Genomic DNA, 13,501 nt, shown 5'->3' on the forward strand with positions numbered 1-13,501 from the left:
GGAGCTTGCTGTGCGCAATTGGCTGCCGTGTTTCCTACATTACAACAGTGACTACACTTCAAAAAGTACTTCATTGTCTACGAAATGCTTTGGGCCGTCCTGAGGAGGTGAAAGGCTCTATAGAAATGCAAGTTTTTCGTACATAAACTCCTCTATTCATTATTTCAACAATGGAACTAACCCATTTTTGAGGGAGGAATTTCAGCTGTATGTGTCAGTATCCCACTGACTGATCTCCGCATCCCAGCTAGTAAAGACAAACCCCAATCCAACACTGAAGAGGTCTCACCCATCTCACCAAGCCTGGCTTAATTTTTATCCCCCCCACCACCACCACCGCTCCGAAACAATTCTATTGTCCCTCAGAACTAAAAGCAAGAACAGGGAATATTTTCCAGCTGGCGCCATACCTGCACAAACGCTTAATGCGCTCGGAATCAATCTTCACACGCTTTGCATGTGAACTGGATTGGGTCAATGTGACCTCTCTTGACACAAGGGGGAAAACTTCGGTTGGTTTGTGCCTCCCGTTAGCGCCCCTAAGAGGGCGCTAACAGGGCGCAAAGCAACTAGTGCCCGGGCGCGGTGCCGCCAACGCCTCCCGCGAAATTCAGTGGGAGGTGAGTGGCGGCGGTAACCGTTAGGGCCCCGCGCCGCCCCACTCCCGCCCCAGCCGCAATCTTCGGTAGCGCCCCCTGACTTACCGCCGGGCGCTATGTCCGACAGGGTCAAGGGGGGGGGCCTACCTGCAGCCGGGGCGGCGCTAATTAAAGGCGGGGTGCCGGGCGGCCATTTTTGTTGCTGGCTGCCTGCCAGCACCTGCCCCCGTTGCTGTGCCCCGGCCTCCTCTTCTGCCCTCCTGCGGAGTGCCGGCTGCGCTCTGTGAGCCCGGCACTTCTCTTGAGTGCCGGGCTCTTTTGCCGGCACTCCGATCCCTGGGGGCCCAGCTGGGCCCCGGGTCGCGCCACGCTCGGCCCCTCCCCTTTTAGAAGGGGAGGAAGGCCTGCAGTACCGCGGTGCTATTCCCTCGCAGCGCCCCAAGAGGGAGGCGGGGCACTTCCAGTAGCGCCCCGCTTCCCTCTTGTGGGGCTAAGAAACATAGAAGATAGGAGCAGGAGTAGGCCATTCGGCCCCTCGAGCCTGCTCCACCGTTCAATGAGATCATGGCTGATCATCCAAATTCAGTACCCTGTCCCTGCTTTCTCCCCATATCCCTTGATCCCTTTAGCCTTAAGAAATATATCCAACTCCTTCTTGAACATATTTAATGAATTGGCCTCCACTGCCTTCTGTGGTAGAGAATTCCACAGGTTCACCACTCTCTGGGTGAAGAAATGCCTCCTCATCTCAGTCCTAAATTGGCAAAAAAAATTGGCCCTTAGTGTTAGGGGGGGATTAAATACGTGGGGTTACGGGGTTACGGGGATAGGGCTTGGGTGGGATGGTTGTCGGTGTAGGGACCGGGTGCTAGGGTTTGGATGATCAGCCATGATCTCGTTGAATGGCGGAGCAGGCTCGAAGGGCCGAATGGCCAACTCCTGCTCCTATCTTCTATGTTTCTATGTTTCTATGTAAATGGCTTACACCTTATCCTTAGACTGTGACCCCTGGTTCTGGACTCCCGCCATCTGGAATATCCTTCCTGCATCTAGTCTGTCCAGTCCTGTCAGAATTTTATAATGAAATTATATGAATTTTGGCCGCGGGGGCGCTAATTCTTTCGAGGCACTAAGAGTAACGCCCCGGCGAAGTTCGCGCCCCAAAGGGGTCGCAAATCAATTTTTCCCCCAATGTCTCCAAGTTGGGTGATGTCACTCACACGGGATATTGGTGAAGGGTGAGGCCCATCATGAAGGACCACACCCAGCGGATAAGGGCAGCACAAGGTGAGCCGTCATCAAGTGATGGGTTACTGCAATTCTATAGGGCCCTGGTGAGACCACAACTGGAGTATTGTGTACAGTTCTGGTCTCCTTACCTAAGGATGAGGGCATTGTCCTATGAGGAGAGATTGAGTAGACTAGGCCTATATTCTCCAGAGTTTAGAAGAATGAGGGGTGATCTCATTGAAACATACAAAATTCTTACAGGGCTTGACAGGGTAGATGCAGGGAGGATGTTTCCCCTGGCTGGAGAGTCTAGAACCAGGGGTCACAGTCTCAGAATAAGGGGTCGGCCATTTAGGACTGAGATGAGGAGAAATGTCTTCACTCAGAGGGTGGTGAATCTTTGGAATTCTCTGCCCCAGAGGGCTGTGGATCCGCGGAAACCGTTCTAAAATCTATGGAATTTTGGAAGATGATAAACAATGCATCTACTATCTCGATAGCCACCTCTTTTAAGACAGAGATCGATAGATTTTTGGATATTAAGGCAATCAAGGGATATGGGGATAGTGCAGGAAAGTGGAGATGAGGTAGAAGATCAGCCATGATCTCATTGAATGGCGGAGCAGGCTCGAGGGGCCATACGGACTACCCCTGCTCCTACTTCTTATGTTCTTATGTTCTTACGTAGTCCTAGCCTTGATGTTTAAACGCCTCTCATTAGTAGGAGACAGGGAAGAAGGCCAAGAGTTCTATAGTTGTCGTGTAAATGTTGTGGGAAAGTGTTCAGCTCTGGTTCCCTTTCGGAAATTTGGTACTTATATCAGCCCAGTTAAAAACCTTCATCTTCCAACAAGAAGCAATTAAACTCGTACGCTTCTTCCCCAGTTTTCTCTCCTTCATGTTTGCACTCGGTGATCGGTGCTTTTCCAGCTTGTAACTCACTCCCGGGTGTCCAATATTCTATATATAAACACCCCGAACTCCTCGATTAGATTCCAGCCTGTAACTCCCTCTACACTGCCCCATCAAACACTCCCAGGGCAGGTACAGCACGGGTTACTTACAGAGTAAAACTCCCTCTACACTGTCCCGTCAAACACTCCCAGGGCAGGTACACCACGGGTTTGATACAGAGTAAAACTCCCTCTACACTGTCCCGTCAAACACTCCCAGGCCAGGTACAGCACAGGTTAGATACAGAGCAAAGCTCACTCTACACTCTCCCATCAAACACTCCCAGGGCAGGTACAGCACAGGTTAGATACAGAGTAAATCTCCCTCTACACTGTCCCATCAAACACTCCCAGGACAGGTACAGCACGGGTTAGATACAGAGTAAAGCTCTCTCGACACTGCCCCATCAAACAATCCCAGGGCAGGTACAGCATGGTTTAGATACAGAGTAAAGGTCCCTCTACACTGTCCCATCAAGCACTCCCAGGGCAGGTATAGCACGGGTTAGATACAGAGTAAAGCTCCCTCTACACTGCCCCATCAAACACTCGCAGGGCAGGTACAGCACGGGTTAGATACAGAGTAAAGCTCCCTCTACACTGTCCCATCAAAGACTCCCAGGGCAGGTACAGCACGGGTTAGATACAGCGTAAGGCTCCCTCTACACTGTCCCATCAAACACTCCCAGGGTAGGTACAGCACAGGTTAGATACAGAGTAAATCTCCCTCGACACTGTCCCATCAAACACTCCCAGGACAGGTACAGCATGGGTTAGATACGGAGTAAAGCTCCCTCTGCACTGTCCCATCAAACACTCCCGGGGCATGTACAGCACAGGTTAGATACAGAGTAAAGTTCCCTCTACACTGTCCCATCAAGCACTCCCAGGGCAGGTATAGCACGGGTTAGATACAGAGTAAAGCTCCCTCTACACTGTCCCATCAAACACTCGCAGGGCAGGTACAGCACGGGTTAGATACAGAGTAAAGCTCCCTCTACACTGTCCCATCAAACACTCCCAGGGCTGGTACAGCATGGATTAGATACAGAGTAAAGCTCCCTGTACACTGTCCCATCAAACACTCCCAGGGCAGGTACAGCATGGGTTAGATACAGAGTAACGCTCCCTCTACACTGTTCCATCAAACACTCCCAGGGCAGGTACAGCATGGGTTAGATACAGAGTAATGCTCCCTCTACACTGTCCCATCAAACACTCCCAGGGCAGGTACAGCACGGGCTAGATACAGAGTAAAGCTCCCTCTACATTGTCCCATCAAACACTCCCAGGGCAGGTACAGCACGGGTTAGATACAGAGTAAAGCTCCCTCTACACTGTCCCACTGTCGATTCTTCCCCCCCACCCCCCCACCCTGCCTTCATCCAGTGCATTGACGGAAGATGTTGAGCAGGAGAGAGCACCAAACCTAGGAATGTGTGCAGGAACTGATGAGTGACTTTGAGTGATGGGAATGAAAGAGCTCTCCGTGTTCCTTGACATAGTGTGCAGCCCTGGGGGAGTTTGGCTGGCCTGTGCATTCTCTGGAGGTGAAGAGTGACGACAATATGGTCACCACCCCAATCCTCCCCGTGGGGAAATCGGAACTGTAGCTCGCTGAGTTTTGTTTCTCCGGTCTTGTTTTCTTGAGGACGAGGTGAACTTTTTTGTTTCATCTTGTCCAGCTGCTGACTCGACAGCAGCCCACTCACGACGGAGCATCCAATCAGGGCGACAGCGGAAAGGGAGGGAGAGGCCTTGCTGCCCGTTTGACGGTATGGGAAGGGCAGAAGGGAAGCTCCCCGAGCCTGCGGCCATGTAAGACAGCCCACGCACGCCTCCACCTTAAACAATGAGCTCCATTGTGCAATCTGCAACTACAAGCAACTAGCGGGCAGCTTGATAAAATAAAAACTTATTAACACATTCCTGATAAAGCTTAGGGAAACACAGTTAAGTGATTATGCGTAGAAGTTACAATTAAAAGACGCGCCTGCATTTATATAGCGCCTTTAAGGTAGCAAAACGTCCCAAGATGCTTCACAGGAGCGTTATCAGACCAAGATGTTGACACTGAGTTACCTGAGGAGATATTAGGACAGGTCTTGGTCAAAGAGGTTGGTTTTAAGGAGCGTCTTAAAGGGGGAGAGTGAGGTGGAGAGGTTTAGCCAGGGAATTCCAGAGCTTAGAGCCCAGGCAACTGAAGGCACGGCCGCCAATGGTGGGGTGAAGAGAGTCCCAGGCGGGCAGAGGAAACGCTTCAAGGACACCCTCAAAGCCTCCTTGAAAAAGTGCAACATCCCCACCGACACCTGGGAATCCCTGGCCCAAGACCGCACAAAGTGGAGGAGAAGCATCCGGGAAGGCGCCGAACACCCCGAGTCTCTTCGCCGGGAGCAAGCGGGAAGCCAAGCGCAGGCAGCGCAAGGAGCGCACGTCAACCCAAGCACCCCACCCACCCGCCCCTTCAACCACCGTCTGCCCCACCTGTGACAGAGACTGTAGGTCCCGCATTGGACTCATCAGTCACCTGAGATCTCATTTTTAATGTGGAAGCAAGTCACCCTCGGTTCCCGAGGGACTGCCTAAGAAGAAGCAAGTCGAGGGATGCGCAAGAGGCTGGAATTGGAGGAGCGTGGAGATCTTCGGAGGGCTGCCACGTCCGTGTTTGCATTTACGCGCCACCCGAGCAGATTGTGGCGGCGATTGATGGGTCCTTGTATTTATTTCGCGGCTTTCTCATGCCAAAATGTCTCCGCATGCTGCACCACATCAGTTAGGGTGGAAGTGCCTGTGGACAGGTGGGCGAATAGGGCGGCCCCTCTGTGTGTGGCAGTAGCCATGAGGCCAGCTTCCCAGGTGGTTCTTGCTGCGCCTCACAAAGTGCCGTGAGTTTCTTTAACGTCCCCCTGAACAGGCAGAGAGAGGGGTGGTGGCGGGGTGGTGGTGGTGGGGGGGCCCAGCTTTAACGCCCCCTCTGACAAGGCAGTGCTCCCTCAGTGCTGGCCGGGAGCTCCAGCCAAGAGGAGGATGTCACTGGGCAAATCTCTGGCTGCCTCATCATCAGTAACTCAGCCAAACTGACAAAGAGGGCAGGCAGTTTGGCAGACAACTAAATCCTTTTGTATCCTTATTAGTGCTTTATGGAGTTGATGGGTGTTGGAAGCCAAGCTAAAGTCCACTGTTGAGCGAGATAATGCTCGTGACTAAGGGCAATAACCTCTTAATTTATCTCCCTATTGCGCGCTTGATATGATAGGAAAACTGTCCTTCCCTCACCTCCTGCCGTATCTCCTTTTCCATTACAACCTTCCTTATCTCTCTCGATAGTTTTACTCCTTTGAATTTACCTCTCTTGTTTTTCTAAGACTACAAAGAAAGAGCTCGCATTTCTACAGCGCCTTTCACAACCTCAGGATGTCCCAAAGCGAGTTACAGCCAATGAAGAGGAGTCACTGTTGTAATGTAGGAAACGCAGCAGCCAATTTGTGCACAGCAAGCTCCTGCAAACAGCGATGTGATAAATGACCAGATTATCTGTTTTTTGAGTGGTGTTGGTTGAGGGATAAATATTGGCCCAGGACACCGGGGAGAACTCCCCTGCTCCTCATCGAATAACCACTACTTTCTCATTGCTGTCTGTGGGACCTTGCTGTGCAGAAAATGGCTGCCACACTGGCCTACATAACAGCTATTGCTGAACTTCCAGCTGATTGATGGTACAGAAAGAAAGAAATAAAAAACATTGCATTTCTGTAGGACTTTTCATGACCTCAAGGCGTCCCAAAGCACTTTACAGCCAGTGACGTGTAGTCACTGTTGTAATGTAGGAAACACGGGAGTTAATTTGCACACAGCAAGATCCCACAAACAGCAATTTGACAATGACCAGTTAATCTGTTTTAGCAAGGTTGGTTGAGGGATAAATATTGGCCAGGACACTGGATGGAAATCCCTTGCTCTTCTATCAAATAGCGCGGATGAATCTTTTACGTCCACCTGAGAGAGCAGACAGAGCCTCGGCTTAACGTCTCATCCGAAAGACGGCACCTCCGACAGTGCAGCACTCCCTCAGTACTGGTTTCAGTCTGGATTATGGGGCTCAGGTCTCCGGAGTGGGACTTGAAACCACAACCTTCTGACTCAGAGGCGAGAGTGCTGCCCACTGAGCCACCTTGCTGTGGAAATGCACAACCTTCTTTTCCTGATTTTTTGCTGGAATTTTTTGAGATGTAACTGGTAGAATAGATAAGGGAGAACCAGTAGATGTGGTGTATTTGGACTTTCAGAAGGCTTTCGATAAGGTCCCGCATAAGAGATTAGCGTGCAAAGTTAAAGCACACGGGATTGGGGGTAAGGTATTGACTTGGATAGAAAACTGGTTGGCAGACAGAAAGCAAAGAGTTGGAATAAACGGGTCTTTTTCCGAGTGGCAGGCAGTGACTAGTGGGGTACCACAGGGATCAGTCCTTGGACCCCAGCTATTCACAATATATATTCCTTAAGGCTAAAGGGTCAAGGGGTATGGGGAGAAAGCGGGGACCGGGTACTGAATTTGGATGGTCAGCCATGATCACGTTGAATGGCAGAGCAGGCTCGAGGGGCCGAATGGCCTACTCCTGCTCCTATCTTTTATGTTTCTATGTTTCTATGTTTCTATGACCCCAGCTATTCACAATATAAATAAATGATCTAGACGAGGGAACTAGATGTAATAGCTCCAAGTTTGCAGACGACACAAAGCTGAGTGGGCATGTGTGCTGTGAGGAGGATGCAAAGAAACTCCAGCACGATTTGGACAGGTTGGGTGATTGGGCAGATGCATGGCAAATGCAGTATAATGTGGATAAATGCGAGGTTATCCACTTCGGTGGCAAAAACAGGAAGACAGATTATTATCTGAACGGCGATAAATTGGGAAAAGGGGACGTGCAACGAGACCTGGGTGTCCTTGTGCACCAGTCGCTGAAGGTAAGCATGCAGGTGCAGCAGGCGGTTAAGAAGGCAAATGGTATGTTGGCCTTCATAGCGAGAGGATTCGAGTACAGGAGCAAAGATGTCTTGCTGCAGTTGTACAGGGCCACACCTTGAGTATTGTGTGCAGTTTTGGTCGCCTTATCTGAGGAAGGATGTTCTTGCCATGGAGAGAGTGCAGTGAAGATTCACCAGACTGATACCTGGAATGGCAGGAATGGCGTATGAGTAGAGATTGGGTTGATTAGGCTTATATTCGCTACAGTTTAGAAGAATGAGAGGGGATCTCATTGGAACTTATAAAATTCTAACAGGACTAGACAGACTAGATGCAGGAAGGATGTTCCCGATGGCCGGGGAGTCCAGAACCAGGGGTCACAGTCTAAGGATAAGGGGTAAGCCATTTAGGACAGAGATGAGGAGGAATTTCTTCACACAGAGAGTGGTGAACCTGTGGAATTCTCTGCCACACAGGGCAGTTGAGGCCAATTCATTAAATATATTCAAGAAGGAGTTGGATATATTTCTTGAGACTAAAGGGATCAAGGGATATGGGGAGAAAGCAGGGACAGGGTACTGAATTTGGATGATCAGCCATGATCTCATTAAATGGCGGAGCAGGCTTGAGGGGCCGAATGGCCTACTCCTGCTCCTGTCTTCTATGTTTCTATGTTTCTATGATTGATCTCCCCTCTCCCGACCTCTTCACCAAGCTTTTTCAATGAGGCAAAAGCTCACGCCTTTCAATAAGACAGCGACAAATCCATATCAGGACACTAGAAAATATATTTAATTTCAGGTGCTTTATTCACATTAATCAGCCACAACAAGAAATGCAATATTTTGAAATAAAGTAGCAAAGCATTTTTTTAAATGTAGAAAAATACAAAAATCAATCCGTCTCCACAATTACATTTAAACTTCACCAAACAAGTTATCAGCGAAGAGACACACTTATTGAAATAGTCGGCCTAAAGCAATTGACGTCACAGTGTGCCCTCGTCCAGCAGATTGCATGGCCTTCGATCTTTCACCTTTGACCTCCTGTCAGAGCCATTGCGAGCCAGTATGACTAGACCTACCGTTGGGTGAAGTGGCTCGCTTATCGAGTAGCTCCTGAGGCCGGTCGAAACCTCTGAGGAGAGGCCGCTGCCACATGTCCGTTGGTTGTTACGGTCTTTACCGTGGTGTGGGGGGGTGGGTTTCACAGTGCATTCTCCTCTGAGGTCTCACACGCATGAACACTCTAGGGGGGCATCTTTTCCGTGGTTTACGGTAATTTACCTGGTCAGCAGCCTTTTGCTGCTACACTGTAAACCAAGTTAAACAGCGGTTTCGAATCGCTACCCCACCTTCCAGTTCTGACTGGAGGAACTTATAATTAATGATATATTAAAAACGGACAACTGATCTGGATGTGAGAAAGTCAACTTTTATTAAACTAAAGAAACTATAATCAAATTTTAAACTATACCACACAAACACAGTAATTTCAGTAAAGTTGCTTAAATGGGGGAAGGCAGATGGCAAAAATGAGGGATAAATGTCTACAATGTTAATTAAACAATCTTAGCAATTTCCCCTAAATTACCACCCCCTAATCTTTATTATGCCTTGCTGAGGAGTCAGAAACCTGCTCACCTGTGGTCCAAGGAAAGTAAGAGAGAGAGATAGCTTCTCGGGAGCTACCTTTATATCCTGCCAACTCCTGCTGTTTGGCGCTGAAAAGCTCTGTGTGCAAAATTCGCGCCCAAAAGTCCGAATACACAAGAGAAAGGCTGTGATTGGCTGATTCAAAGTGGTTGAAGTGGTTTGGATGTGTCTACCTTCTGGGGCCGAAGTGTACCTGCCCACATCCGGAGTTCACCTGGGCTAAAACAAAAGGGAATCCAACTGCCCTATTGTTCAATGATGGGTGATTCAAAAACCCATTCAATCCAAACTGTTCTCTTTCAAAAGTCCTTTTCCGGAGTTTCATTGTGTCTCAATGTGTGTAAGGGCTTTGAATGGGGCTGGATTACTGTGTAAACAGAAACCGATTGTTCTGCGGTTACTGCTCAAGTGGATAATCCCTTAAGTCAATAAACAAACATCGATTGCTTCTGAGAAGGGAAACTCCCTTTGATTGGCAGGTCTGACTGCCACTGCTTGATCCTCCCACTTACACAGACATCCACGAGCTGCGAGCTGCTTTTGTCTTTTGGCCATGCTTTCTGACGGCCATTTTTTAAACCCCTTTACAATTACCAAACTCCAGGGAACAATTTCATTAATAAAGTGTACTGTCTTAAAATGTGCAAATTTTTCCACAAAGTTCCTCAATTCCGGTGTTGTCCACATGCTGTCCATCTCAACGCAGCCTTTTTCAGTTCTGGGTATGCTTTTTAAAACATTTTCTAACCCAGAGACAATTCACATCACACAATTCTTCGTCCACGATGTGGACCAATATTTTCTGATCTTCAGGGATTTTGGGGATTTTTGCGAACCCCTACAACACGTATGTGCGCGCACGGGTGCACAGCTTCCATCCGGGAATGTTGCTAGAGTTGCCCGACTCTTGTCCGGGAGTCTCCAGGAATGATAGGTTAATCTCCAGGACATTGCTTCGAGCAACACCCGGGAGAGAAATCATCGGGGGCGTTAAAGAAAACATTGTACGGTTTTCTCATTTTCTTTGAACACTTTCATTTATTTGTTATAAGAAATGGAACAAAGGCAGGTGGACTGGGTGGGATGGTTGGCGCTGGGAGGTCACATAGGATTACATAGGATATACGGCACAGAAACAGGCCATTCGGCCCAACCAGTCCATGCCGGCGTTTATGCTCCACTCCATCCTCCTCCCGTCTTTCCTCATCTAAATCTATCAGCATAACCCTCTATTCCCTTCTCCCTCATATACTTGTCCAGCCTCCCCTTAAATGCATCGATACTACTCACAGAATCACAGAATCACAGAATCACAGAATCTACAGTGCAGATAGAGGCCATTTCGGCCCATCGAGCCTGCACCGACACATATCCCACCCTATCCCCGTAACCCCACGTATTTAATCCCCTAACACTAAGGGTCAATTTATCATAGCCAAATCAACCTAACCTCTTCAACCATTCCCTGTGGTAGCAAGTTCCACATTCTCACCACTCTCTGGGTAAAGAAGTTTCTTCTGAATTTCCCATTGGATTTATTGGTGACTATCTTATATTGACGGCCTCTAGTTTTGCTCTTCCCCACAAGTGGAAACATTGGGCCAGAAATTCGGGTCCCCACGGATCAATACGCGTTGGGTACTCATGCGTAGGCCCAACGAAAGTGCCGGTTTCATGCATGCACTGCGCATGCGCGGGAAACCAGAACTTCCGTTCCCTTGAAAGAAGGGGTCGAACGCGTGCGCCGGAGAGGCAGCGCGTGCGCCTGGAACTTCTGTTTTTTTTGCAGGTTTCTCTGGGAGTGTAAGTCTCCAGCAGCTATGCTTTTAAAAACCAGTCACTGGGCCTGCTTTTAACAAGGTAAGTGGTGAATTAAGTAAAATTAAAACATTTTTTCCACAGGTTTATTATTTTTAAATACTTTAAAGAAAGGTAAGTTTATTTTTAGCCCCGTTAAAAACTGTAATTAATTTTTTCAAAAATTTAAATTATTGTTTAAAATAGATATTTTATGTAATTTATAGTTATTTTAAAAATGTGATTTAAATTTTTTTTTAATTTGAACTTTTAGTTATGTTTTGGGGCCGAACTCTATTCATAGATTTGCCAGGCCTTCCTGTCAAATCTATGAATAGAGATTCCCTGCTACGATTGGCTCTCCATGGCCCACGTGATCCCAGGGGACGCTTCGAACTAACTGTGCCCCTGGGATACGCAAGCACTGCGTGCCGGCAGTTGGAGCAGGCCCAGGATCGGAATCCCACGCGGGCCCACAGCAGAACGGCCGGCGCGCTAGGTAAGTGCAGGTTGGGGGCTTGCACCCGCGGGAAGCCTCCGACCCGAATTTCTGGTCCATTCTCTCTGTATCCACTCTATCAAAACCTTTCATGATTTTAAAGACCTCTATTAGGTCACCCCCTCAGCCTTCTCTTTTCAAGAGAAAAGAGACCCAGCCTGTTCATCCTTTCCTGATATGTATACCCTCGCATTTCTGGTATCATCCTTGTAAATCTTCTCTGCACCCTCTCCAGTGCCTCTATATCCTTTTTATAATATGGCGACCAGAATTGTACGCAGTGCTCCAAGTGTGGTCTAACCAAGGTTCGATACAGGTTTAGCATAACTTCACTACTTTTCAATTCAATTCCTGTGGAAATAAGCCCTAGTGTTTGGTTTGCTTTCTTTATGGTCTTGTTAACCTGTGTCGCTACTTTTAGTGATTTGTGTATTTGTACTCCGAGATCCCTTTGCTCCTCTACCCCATTTAGATTCTTATTTTCCAAATAATATGTGACCTCCCTATTTTTCTTACCAAAATGTAACAGCTCACATTTATCTGTGTGGAACTTCATTTGCCAGTTATATGCCCATTCTGCAAGTTTATTAATGTCTTCTTGTAATTGTTGGCTATTCACCCCCCCCGAATTTGGTGTCATGTGATAAAACCCCCAGGAACACGGCCAACCACAGTTGGCAACCCTATTATGTACAGCGATCAGGAGCAGGAACTCCTCCTGCTGCAGGTCACACTGAGGCTCAATTGTAGCCCCTGACTGCTACCCTGAATCCTTGTGTCCCGATGAAGCCTTCCCCGCCTCTCCTGCACTCGTCGGTGATTTTGACCCCACTTTGACCACGCTCGATCAGCTCCAATGGACGGGTCACATCGTCCGCATGCCCGATACGAGACTCCCAAAGCAAGCGCTCTACTCGGAGCTCCGACACGGCCAGAGAGCCCCAGGTGGGCAGAGGAAACGTTTCAAGGACACCCTCGAAGCCTCCTTGAAAAAGTGTAACATCCCCACCAACACCTGGGAATCCCTGGCCCAAGACCGCACAAAGTGGAGGAGAAGCATCCGGGAAGGCGCTGAACACCTCGAGTCTCTTCGCCGGGAGCAAACGGAAGCCAAGCGCAGGCAGCGGAAGGAGCGCACGTCAACCCAAGCACCCCACCCACCCGCCCCTTCAACCACCGTCTGCTCCACCTGTGACAGAGACTGTAGGTCCCGCATTGGACACATCAGTCACCTGCGAACTCATTTTTAATGTGGAAGCAAGTCATCCTCGGCTCCGAGGGACTGCCTAAGAGAAAGAAGAAGAAAGACTTTCCATTGACCCGCGATGTAGCTTCCCATTTTAGAAACAATAGTGCGGGGGGAGGGCTGACACCCTCAGCGATTGTGGGGGCGCAGGGCAAGGGGGGAGGATTTCGCTGCGACACCTCACTGAACGTAAGTGGGATGCTGGAGCCGGACGAAGATCTTAAAAGGATGTAGTGGAAGGCGCAGAATTTAACTTCCACGCTTTCCCAGCAATTATCGTTGGCCTTGGAGGGATTCTGAAAGGGCTTAAAAATAAAAGAGCCAGGGACCCCACGTAATGGGGTTCTGTCCCCCAAATCACTCCCCCCTCCCTCCCCCCCCACCCCCGCGCCCCAACCGTCCCAGATAACGACGGCTTTGCATTGCCAGGGCACTAGGGATTTCAGGACAAGCAAATGTGAGCTGTGCAGAATTCCAATGGGAAGTGTTCCAAACTGGCTGGGTGACCGGAAAATCCAACTTCTGGTGTGCTGCGAGCCCCGACCCCACA

Source organism: Somniosus microcephalus, chromosome 1, assembly GCF_052327205.1.
Source record: "Somniosus microcephalus isolate GS21.2 chromosome 1, FLI_Smic_1.0, whole genome shotgun sequence".
NCBI classification, from domain to species: domain Eukaryota; kingdom Metazoa; phylum Chordata; class Chondrichthyes; order Squaliformes; family Somniosidae; genus Somniosus; species Somniosus microcephalus.